This window comes from Scyliorhinus canicula, unplaced genomic scaffold, assembly GCF_902713615.1.
Source record: "Scyliorhinus canicula unplaced genomic scaffold, sScyCan1.1, whole genome shotgun sequence".
NCBI lineage: Eukaryota > Metazoa > Chordata > Chondrichthyes > Carcharhiniformes > Scyliorhinidae > Scyliorhinus > Scyliorhinus canicula.
The window spans coordinates 451,248-463,341 of NW_024055490.1; the positions used below are offsets into that span (position 1 = coordinate 451,248).

Below are 12,094 nucleotides of genomic sequence, written 5' to 3' on the forward strand. Positions count from 1 at the left end.
AGGTGGATTGGCCATGATAAATTGCCCTTAGTGTTGGGTGGGTTTGCTGAGTTGTGGGGATGGGGTGGAGGTGTTGACCTTGGGTAAGGGGTGGGGTGCTCTTTCCAGGAGCTCGTGCAGACTCGATGGACCGAATGACCTCCTTCTGCACTGTAAATTTTAAGATACTCCGGCGAGCAACTCACGTTCTCACCCCTCAAAACCTGTTCACCACCTGCAAGGCACGAGAATCACAAAAATGTGTTGGACAGCAAGTAAAAGGGATTCCAAGTTAAGAACGGTGCTGGGAGAAGCGATTAGGTGATTAAATGTTTTAATGGCAGAGGACAATGAGGAAGAGGGGGTAGGATTTCCCAAGAGGGGTGGAACGGGATAGGGGGATGGGGGGGACAATGGTGGGGAAACCATATCAATGGAAGCAATGAAAATAAGTTGATGGAAATAAACATGTGGTGTAGGGGGAGGAGGTATTTCGCAGTCTGACGTTGTTGAGCCTACTGTAAAATCCGCAAGGCTGGACCGTGCATATTCGGAGGATGGGGTGCTGTTCCTCGGCGTTGTGCTGAGCTACACGGGAACATTGCAGCAGGCCAAGATCCGACATGTGGACATGAGAGCAGGACAGTGAGTTGAAATAGCAAGCGACAGTAGAGTCTGCCACCAGCTTGTCGATGGAGCGAAGGTGTTTTGCAAAGCGGTCATCCAGTCGGCATTTAGTCTCGGCAATGCAGAGTAGATGACATTGGGATCAGCAAATGCAACAGGACAGATTGAAGGATGTCTGAAAGTAATGTGTACTCAAAAGGACAGGCACAAACGATACTGTAACTGACTTCGAGGAAATGCCAGAGACTTAACCTTTTGGAAAGTAAAAACTGTCATCCTGATGGAGAAACAGGAAAAGCCAGTGTGGGAATCCAGGTTCAATGTTGAATTGCAATTACCCCTCCTTTCTTCTACATGAACGGTATTGAGGCTGCAGCATGTTACACACCAAAACACAAAGAGGTCAAATATAAGAAACACGTAATTGTCAATTCTTAAACTCAACTCAAGCATTGAATAACGAAACAAATATTGAGTAAAGTCGGTTGCTTTATTCTGTAGCACTTAAGAATGTTGAAGGTGACACAGGTCCGTTAGCGTCCGCGTTGCCAGCTGTTTCTGTAGTGTAGTGGTTATCACATTCGCTTTACACTCCTGGCTGGCTCGCAGTTCGTGACACTGTGCTCATTGCACAGTAATAGACCGCCCCGTCCTCCACACTGAGCGCGTTTATATTGAGGTAACCATTCTTTTTAGACTTGTTGGCAGCCGCCAGATATCGTCCTGAGATTTCCTCTTTCTTCATCGTCAATATGTTAATGGCGCAATGGATAACGCGTCTGACTACGAATCAGGACATTCCAGGTTCGACTGCTGGCTTGCAGTTCCTAGTTTTGGCGTCCCCTTTAGTTCAGTGGGTTGGACAGTTGGTTCCCGATGCAGAGCAAAGTGAGCAGGGCATCATCAATTCTCGTTTCAGCTCTGATTACTTATGAAAGCCCTGCCCTCTCAATTCAACTCCAAGCAAAACATAACTTATCTCCAGTTCAGCAAAGTTCAATATCCGATGCTTTCATAAGTTGAGACATCAGTTTTAAAGAAAGGGCTTCTTGCAATAAGTTACATGGCCACTCAACGGAACCATCAGAAGCTGCAACAGTACATTGAGGTTCAACATTGCGCACGGCCACTGATTGCGATGCTCCCAGCAGTTTCTGTGGTGTAGTGGTTATCACATTCGCCTAACACGCGAAAGGTCCCCGGTTCGAAACCGGGCAGAAACATCGCGTGCTTTTCATTTTGTGTGACGAATGTTTGCACAAAATACCTTTCTTCTTCAATCTCGCTCGTTCGAGGAACATGAGATTTGGTCTCTCATGAGATATTAAAATTCCTGCAACAAAGTCAGAAATACGGAATATTCAAGACGCCAGGGGAAGAAAAGCCTTCCCTATTTTGCCACGATTCGGATATTAGCAGTTTGTTCAACCACCACAGAATCTTTTGGGTTTACAGATGCAGATGAACATATTTAATCACCATTTCAAACATGTCTAAATGTACGATAAAAGCAACTTACTGCGTATGCGTCAATGGGAAAGAAAAACAGAAAACACAGGACAGTCTCAGCAGGTCTGACAGACTCTGTGGAGAGAGATGGCAAGTGTCGTTTCGAGTCTGGGTGACTCTTTGTCGAAGCTGGACAACTGGATCTTTGGTCAGGTGTAGACTGGCGGAGTGTGTGGGGGACGTAGGATGGGCGGAGGGGAGTGTGAAGCATTGGGCCTCGACAGACGGCCAGCCATGGGTGGAGAATAATAAAAATGTGTGGGTTGGAAGAAAAAGGGAATGTAAATGTTTCTAATCAGTGTTAAGAACGGTGCTGATAGAGGCGATTAGAAGATTAGAATGTGTTAATGGCAGATGACAATGAGGAACAAGGGGCGGATTTCCCAAGAGGGATGCGATTGGCTAGGGGAATGGGGAGGGGGAGACAATGGGAGAGGAAGACATATCAATGGAAGCAATGAAAATAAATTGGTGTAAATAAACATGTGGTGAAGTGGGAAGAGTGATTTTACGGTGCGAAGTTGTAGTCAATAAATAGGAGTCTGATGTAGGAGTCCTTGTTTTCGAGATGCTCTAGGGATGAGTGTAGGGCCAGGGAAATGGCGTCTGATGTGCACTGGTTACGACGGTATGCGAATTGAAGTGGGTCAAGGCATTCCGGGAGTATGGAGGTGATGCGCTTCATGATCAGCCTCTCGAAGCACTTCATTACAACTGACGTCAGGGCCACCGGGCGGTAGTCATTGACCAGGCATGCTGCCTGGTTCTTCTTTGGTACCGGTATGATGGTGGTCTTCTTGAAGCAGGTGGGGACCTCGGAGTGGAGTAGGGATAGGTTAAAGATGTCTGTGAATACCTCTGCCAGCTGGTATGCACAGGCTCTGAGTGCACGACCAGGGATCCTGTCCCAGCCCATCGCCTTCCGTGGGTTCACTTTCAGGAAGGCCGATCTGACTTCGGAAACTTAGAACATAGAACATAGAACACTACAGCGCAGTACGGGCCCTTCGGCCCTCGATGTTGCGCCGACCTGTGAAACCATCTGAAGCCTATCTGACCTACACTATTCCATTTTCATCCATATGTCTATCCAGTGACCACTTAAATGCCCTTAAAGTTGGCGAGTCTACTACTATTGCAGGCAGGGCGTTCCACACCCCGACTACTCTCTGAGTAAAGAAACTGCCTCTGACATCTGTCCTATATCTCTCACCCCTCAATTTAAAGCTATGTCCCCTCGTGTTGGTCATCACCATCCGAGGAAAAAGACTCTCACTGTCCACCCTATCTAACCCTCTGACTATCTTATATGTCTCTATTAAGTCACCTCTCAGCCTTCTCCTCTCTAACGAAAACAACCTCAATTCCCTGAGCCTTTCCTCGTAAGACCTTCCCTCCATACCAGGCAACATCCTAGTAAATCTCCTCTGAACCCTTTCCAAAGCTTCCACATCCTTCCTATAATGTGGTGACCAGAACTGCACGCAGTACTCCAGGTGTGGCCGCACCAGAGTTATGTACAGCTGCAGCATGACCTTGTGGTTCCGAAACTCAATCCCCCTGCTTATAAAGGCTAGCACACCATATGCCTTCTTAACAGCCCTATTAACCTGGGTGGCAACTTTCAGGGATTTATGTACCTGGATGCCGAGATCTCTCTGTTCATCTACACTACCAAGAATCTTGCCATTAGCCCAGTACTCTGCATTCCTGTTACTCCTTCCAAAGTGAACCACCTCACACTTTTCCGCATTAAACTCCATCTGCCACCTCTCAGCCCAGCTCTGCAGCTTATCTATGTCCCTCTGTATCCTATAACATCCTTCAGCACTATCCACAACTCCACCGACCTTCGTGTCATCTGCAAATTTACTAACCCATCCTTCTACACCCTCTTCCAGGTCATTTATAAAAATGACAAACAGCAGTGGCCCCAAAACAGATCCTTGCGGTACACCACTTGTAACTGAACTCCAGGATGAACATTTGCCATCAACCACCACCCTCTGTCTTCTTTCAGCTAGCCAATTACTGATCCAAACCGCTAAATCACCTTCAATTCCATACTTCCTTATTTTCTGCAATAGCCTACCGTGGGGAACCTTATCAAACGCCTTACTGAAATCCATATACACCACATCAACAGCTTTACCCTGATCCACCTGTTTGGTCACCTTCTCAAAAAACTCAATAAGGTTTGTGAGACATGACCTACCCTTCACAAAACCGTGTTGAGTATCGCTAATCAACTTGTTCTTTTCAAGATGATTATAAACCCTATCTCTTATAACCTTTTCCAACATTTTACCCACAACCGAAGTAAGGCTCACAGGTCTATAATTACCAGGGTTGTCTCTACTCCCCTTCTTGAACAAGGGGACAACATTTGCTATCCTCCAGTCTTCCGGCACTATTCCTGTCGACAAAGACGACATAAAGATCAAGGACAAAGGCTCTGCAATCTCCTCCCTGGCTTCCCAGAGAATCCTAGGATAAATCCCATCTGGCCCAGGGGACTTATCTATTTTGACATTTTCTAAAATTGCTAACACCTCCTCCTTTTGAACCTCAATTCCATCTAGCCTGGTCGACTGAACCTGAGTGTTCTCCTCGACAACATTGTCTTTCTCCAGTGTAAACACTGACGAAAAATATCCATTTAATGCTTCCCCTATCTCCTCTGATTCCACACACAACTTTCCACTACTATCCTTGATTGGCCCTAATCTTACTCGAGTCATTCTTTTGTTCCTGATATACCTATAGAAAGCCTTAGGGTTTTCCTTGATCCTATCCGCCAACGACTTTTCGTGTCCTCTCCTCGCTCTTCTTAACTCTCCCTTTAGGTCCTTCCTGGCTAACTTGTAACTCTCAAGTGCCCTAACTGAGCCTTCATGTCTCACCCTAACATAAGCCTTCTTCTTCCTCTTGACAAGTGCTTCAACTTCCTTAGTAAACCACGGCTCCCTTGCTCGACAACTTCCTCCCTGCCTGACAGGTACATACTTATCAAGGACACGCAGTAGCTGTTCCTTGAAAAAGCTCCACATTTCGATTGTACCCATCCCCTGCAGTTTCCTTCCCCATCCTATACCTCCTAAATCTTGCCGAATAGCATCATAATTGCCTTTCCCCCAGCTATAATTCTTGCCTTGCGGTATATACCTATCCCTGCCCATTGCTAAAGTAAACATAACCGAGTTGTGATCACTATCACCAAAGTGCTCACCTACATCTAAATCGAACACCTGGCCGGGTTCATTACCCAGTACCAAATCCAATGTGGCCTCGCCCCTTGTTGGCCTGTCTACATACTGTGTCAGAAAACCTTCCTGCACACACTGCACAAAAACTGACCCATCTATAGTACTCGAACTATAGTATTTCCAGTCAATATTTGGAAAGTTAAAGTCCCCCATAACAACTACCCTGTTACTTGATCGTGGATATGGGTGAATTATGGGCTGCTGGGGCACTCGACCGCGGATTGCTGGTTACCTGCTCAAACCGGGCATAGAATGCATTTAGTTCATCGGGGAGGGGTGCGCTGCTGCCAGAGATACTGCTCGGCTTCGCTTTGTAGCCCGTTATGTTGTTTGGTCCTTGCCACAACCGCCGAGAGTCTGTCTGTGACTCTAGCATCTGCGGAGAAAGCGGAAAATACTGGAACAACTCAGGGAGTCAGGCGGCATTTGTCCAAAGGACAATAAAGCTCGGCTTTCACCATCACCTTCCATTAAAACTGGGACAGGTTAGAAATATAGGGCGTCTTAACCAAGTGAAATCCCGGAGGGAGCAAACAGAACAACAGGAAAGGGCTCTAATAGGGGGCAAGTCAAGAGAGATTAAATGAGAAGAGGCCTTGGGTTCCTGCCCACAATGGGAGGTTCGCATCAAATCAGAGAATGATTACACCACAGATTGAGTCCATTCCGCCCGCCGTGTCTGTGCCAGCTCTCTGTCAGATCAATGGAAGCAACAAATGTCTGTTAAGCTTCTTTGGAACAATTCAAAGTCCGAGGTCCGGGAGGTCAGCGTTGAGATCCAGTTCTCCAGTCAGTTCAATTCTCCACTTGGGCTCTGTGGATTAGAAGGGCGTTGGTCTAGGGGTATGATTCTCGCTTTGGGTGTCTCGCTGTCGGAATTTGCGAGAGGTCCAGCAGGCCGTATCCTTCAATGGTGCGGCGATCCCAATACCGCAGCCGGCTCACGGTACTTGTTATCACAACATTATCACATCTTGCTTTATTGCAGCAGAGAAATGCATTCCTCTGATTGCCAGCGACACGCCAGTGAAAGACAAGGCCAGTAAAATTGGGCAGCCAATACCTGGACATAAATATGTACGCAGAAATCCTGGAAGTTTGTCACTCGCGGAATTATTATAGCGCCAGGAATGTTATAGCACCCAGAATCACAGATGCACAGAACCAAGCAATTCAGATGAGGCCCTCCGGTCAATTGAGTCTGCACCAACATGTGAAAAATACAGGACTAACTACAGGACCTCATTTGTCAGCACGTGTTCCATAGCCTTGAATGCGAAGACGTGCCATGTGTTCAGCCAGGTACTATTTAATGGATGTGAAGCACACTGCCTCTACCACCCTCCCACCTAGTTTACTCCAAACAGTCACCATCCTCTGGCTAAATAAGATTTTCCTCAAATCTCCATAACCTCCTGCCCCTCACCTTGAACTTGTGTCCCCCCGTAACTGACCCTTCAACTAAGGGGAACAACTGCTCCCTATCTACCCTGCCATGCCCCTCATAATCCTGTACACCCAAAACCATGCAACGTCTCTTCATAACATAAATGGGCGCAGTATGTCCCTGATCTGCGTGGGAATCGAACAGAAGACATGTCGTGTCAACAGAAATTTCAGGTATTTTCGATCGAAAAATTGATTTCTATTAAAGTCTAAACCTGGCACCATGTGCTTCCCATGTCCCAACTGATAGTAATTTTCATGTTGCTCGGCGGTTATTATACATTAAGCGTACATTGTCGTAATAATAATCTTCACTAGTGTCATAAGTAGGCTTACATTAACACTGCAATGAAGTTACTTTGAAAATTCCCGAGTCACCACACTCCGACCCCTGTTCAGGTACACAGAGGGAGAATTCAGAATGTCCAATTCACCTAACAAAGCGTCTTTTCGGGACTTGTGGGAGGAAACCGGAGCACCCGGAGGAAACCCACGTGGACACGGGGAGGACGTGCAGACTCCGCAAAGATAGAGAACCAAGCCGGGAATCGAACGCGGGTTCTAGGAGCATGAGGCAGCAGAGCAACCCACTGAGCCACAGCGTCGCCCATTAAGTACCTTGTACATTTTGTACCGCAGCACGTATTGATCCATTCTGCTTTGCGTTAAAAGAACAGGTAACGAGGAGTCTTTGTCCTTGGACTTTCTGCAAGAGCACGCCATGATTTTCGTGCATCTCCTCAGTTGAGTGCCACCCTCTGCCGGTAGGTAGATATTCTGGTTTTAAAGTTACAATACAATTTGCGGTATGATGGACCATAATAAGACCATAAGACTATTAGACATAGGAGCAGAATTAGGTCACTTGGCCCATCGAGTCCGCTCTGCCATTCAATCATGGCTGATATTTTCAACCATAGCTCTCAAGATTTCCCAAAAGTATTCTTCTCTTGATCTACACAAGGACAGAAACATGTCCGGTAAATAGACATGATTGCTTGCCTGAGTCTGGGATCAATTCTTTCTCGGAAAGGAACCTCAGTGATGCTGTAAACACTCACTCAGGGTTATGTACGGGGCTTTAGGTTTTCTCGAACGCTGTTTCTCAGTGCGCAGTAATAGACCTCCCCATCCTCCACATCGAATGCGCTTATTCTGAGGTAACCGTTCTGTTTAGATTTGTCAGCAAACGCCATATATCGTCCTGAACCCACATCTTTCTTCATTGCTGAGTTGTTCGTGATAATCCATCTCGGTGGCTGTGCCGGTTTCTCCTGATATCATTGCATTTTGTACATGTTGGGGCCTTTATATTGGCAATTTAACTTCACTGAAGCCCATTCTGAGACTGTTATTTTCACTGGTGACTGCGCTACTGGATTGAACATTGCCGGCCTGCGAAAGTGAAGGACTGAAATGAACAGATTGTTGTTCCTTTATAAAGTTAGAGTTTGTTCAATTAAGAGGTGCTTTTTAGCGTGGCCACTCCACTGAGCCTGTACATCTAGGTTGTGGGAGTGAGAATGTTCAAACACCACACGGACAGTGATCTGGGACCGGGATCGAACCCGTGTCCTCAGTGCAATGAGGCAGCCGTGCCAACCATTGCGCCACCGTCCCGCCCTGAGTTTAAACAGAGTTGATACAAATTTGCTTGTATCTGCGGCATTTTCTGGGACCTCTGATGCAGGCACTTCTTAGACATTCCCGATCGTTAATTATACTCTAGCCTATGTGTATTAATATGCTAATCTGGTTTAATTAACACTATAACTATTTACTGTGCCAAAGCGCCGCCAGTATTATCACAACCATGTCTGACTGACTCTCTCACAGTGAACTGGACTGGACTGAGACAGGGATTGTGTAGGAGAGAGGGAACTTAGTGCAGTGCAGGGAGAGGGTCTATTGTGACATCACTCGCCTCCCATCCTATCGGCTTGGCCGACACCATCAGGTGAGTTTCTGACGCCCGTGCTTGAATTTGGCGCCCTCTGCTGCCGGATTCGGTTTACTCCGTGTTAGAATTCGGCTGTTGAGTGGATTCAGTGTTGACTGCAGTGCATATCAGGGCGAGACACCTACACAGAAATCTAAATTTCAGCTGTTTATACACTATCTTTGTCACTATAGGTGTTTCTAATCAAAAAACTATGCTTAATCTGTGCAAATCATCCCTGGAGTTCTCGTTTCACACCTTAGGACGAAGTCGAAAGAATGCCAAGACTTTGGTGGACAGGCGGAGGTTAGAACTCAGAATAATAGCAGGGCTCAACAGACTAGTTTTCTTTATTTTGGTTCTGACGAAGAAGGTACAAAAGGGGAACTGCTCTGAACATCGCTTTTTTCAGAGACCAAATTGTCTGGAATTGTTGAAGAAGGCTCAAGCGGATGAATAACCAACTCCTGCTCAACATTCGTCTGTTGGCAGGTCCGTGAGGAGGCGTCACAATCTCCTGAGTTATCGAGGGAGACACAGCATCGTTGAGCTATTCCCCAGCTCAGCGCCATGAAGGATATTACAGCGATTGAGGCAACTCCATGCTGCAGCCGGTGCACGGTACGTGTTATCAGAACAAGAAAATCGCTTATTGTCACGAGTGGGCTTCAAATGAATTTACTCTGAAAATCCCCGAGTCGTCACATTCCGGCGCCTGTTCGGGGAGGCTGTTACGGGAATCGAACCGAGCTGCTGGTTTGCTTGGTCTGCTTTCAAAGCCAGCGATTTAGCCCTGTCCTAAACAGCCCCTAAAAACATATCATCCAGGAGTTGAACAACAATTCGTCGCCGGGTGGGATCGAACCACCAACTTTTCGGTTAACAGCCGAACGCGCTAACCGATTGCGCCACGGAAACGACAGCAAGATCGCAACTCTGTGCATTTCAACAGTGACGGGCAATCCTCTGATTGCCAGGGACCGAATGAGAATGCTGGCAATATTGGTCCCCTGAGGCAGTGCGGAAAATATCTGGAAGGACCGTACACATGGTCCCGCGGGCATGAACATTTGTGAGACGTGGAATCACCACACGCCCGTGGATTTTACAGAACTCACTTGGACAGCACCGCACTTTCTTTGAAACACGTCCCTTATCTGGGAACCTCCATAACAGAAAGCAGGAAGTGTCAACATAGATTTGATGTATTTTCGATCAGAAAGTCGATGTTCCGCTGAAGACTACTGGGGGCTCAGACTCGTTGGCATAAGGTCGACCTCAGTTAACGGTCCTGGAAGATTTTATTATCCCCACATCTGAGAACTTTCATTACTGCTGCTCGGAAGTGGATATTCCAAGCTTAAATTTACTGTGCATCGCGACATGCTGATTAATCTCACGAATCCGAAACGGCTCCTCTCTTGACCTATACAAGGACAGAGACGGCAATGCAATTGTGGAGAAATAGACCTGAGTATTTTTCTGAATCCAGATCAAACCATCCTCCGGTTCAAGGGCAGGAACGCAAATTTGCTGGAATTGAAAATACTCTCTGAGGCTTTCGTACGTGGTTGTAGCTGCTTTGTGACACTGTGCTCATTGCACAGTAATAGACCGCTCCGTCCTCCACACTGAGCGCGTTTATATTGAGGTAACCATTCTTTTTAGACTTGTTGGCAGCCGCCAGATATCGTCCTGAGATCTCCTCTTTCTTCATCGTCAATATGTTAATGATGACCAATCTCGGCGGCTGTGCCGGCTTTTGCTGATACCATAGCATGTGGTACATGGTCCAGTCTGTACATTCGCAATCTAACTGCACTGAACCCCCTTCTGATTTCTAACCTGTCCCGGTTTTTATGAAAGGTGATGGTGAAAGACGAACTTTGTTGTCCTGTCGACTGACTACCTGAGATGTTGCAGTACTTTTGGCGTTCTCCACAGATGTTAGATTGATTTTCGATGGCAATGACAGTATGCTTTGGCTCTTTTCGCGGGACGCGTTGGTCTAGGGGTATGATTCTCGCTCTGGGTGTATCGCTGTCGGAATTTGCGAGAGGTCCCGGGTTCAAATCCCGGACGCGCCCTTCGATGAGGTTTTCCCGTTGGTCAAGCCGCATGTTTCCTTCACTTCTTTGCGGCGTCGACGGCGGGATTCTTTCACATTGGGTTTGCTTTGAGAAGCTGAGCTCAAACTGCATGAAACCAATACGTTCCCGAGAAGTTTGTCTATGTGTGGGCATTCACATTTCTATTGACTAATTCTGGTGGACTCAGACAGCTCTTTGTCCCTTTCATTTTATCAGTTCAACAACTTCAGACTGTGAACTCTCACTTCCCCCTTCACCACATGTTTTTTCCATCAACTTATCATCCCTTCTTTTGGTATGTTTTATCCTCAGCATCGCCCACCTCCCACCAGCCCATACCATCCTACTTCAGCAAACTGATCCCTGTTTGTAATTGTTCTCTGACACACTGCTTACCTTTGTTCTGCCATTAACACATTCTGACCGCTCGATGCGCCATCAGCACCTTTCATAGCCTTGATTAGCCTCATTTACATTCCCTTTTTCTTTCTGCCCGAGATATTTTCGTCATTTCCCACATATTGCTAGCCCTCTATCGAGACCCAATACAGCACTCCACCACCCCACCCCCACAATCGTCTGAATCTCCAGTTCCAGTTCTCCAGCTTTGACAAAGAGTCCACTTGACTGGAAACGACAGCTGCCATTTCGCTCCCCAGAGGCTGTCAGACCTGCTGAGATTATCCAGTATTTTCTGTTTTTGTTTCCGTTTGAAGCATCCGCAGTAAGTTGCATTTGTCACACATTTAGACATGTTTGAGATGGTGATTAAATATGTTCACTTGTAAATCACTGAAACTCTGTTGTGGATGAACTAGCTGCTAATATCCGAGGTGTCCCAAGATATGAAAATTCTTCACCTCTCATTGCCTGCCGAAAATTCAGTGCTTGGGCCTTAATGATCAATTCAGTTTGGTGGCTCATGTCAGCCGAAATCTCATAGTCCTGGAACACACGAGATTCCGGCAACATTCAGGAACAGAATTATTTTGTGCCCAATAATTGTGCAAACTTTTCTCACACGAAATGTTCGATGTTTCTGCTCGGTTTCAAACCGGGGACCTTTCGCGTGTGAGGCGAATGTGATAACCACTACACTACAGAAACCGCTGGCAATCAGTGGACGTGCGGAATGTACAACCTCACTGAGTTGCTGCAGATTCTGATGGTCTGTTTGAGAGGCCAGGTCCCTTGTTGCAAGCGACAGCTGTTTCTGAAATTAACAGATGTCTCAACAT

The 12,094-nt window shown here is 46.7% G+C and overlaps 3 non-coding genes across 3 annotated transcripts; 1 reads left to right on the plus strand and 2 right to left on the minus strand.

Annotated features, from left to right (window-relative positions):
* The first annotated feature begins 1,756 nt into the window (after positions 1-1,756).
* Positions 1,757-1,829, plus strand: trnav-aac. Its single transcript has one exon. It is a non-coding gene; the product is annotated as a tRNA-Val (tRNA).
* A 7,781-nt stretch (positions 1,830-9,610) lies between these two features.
* trnan-guu lies at positions 9,611-9,687 on the minus strand. The gene has a single exon. It is a non-coding gene; the product is annotated as a tRNA-Asn (tRNA).
* A 2,203-nt stretch (positions 9,688-11,890) lies between these two features.
* trnav-cac lies at positions 11,891-11,963 on the minus strand. Its single transcript has one exon. It is a non-coding gene; the product is annotated as a tRNA-Val (tRNA).
* Positions 11,964-12,094: the final 131 nt, after the last annotated feature.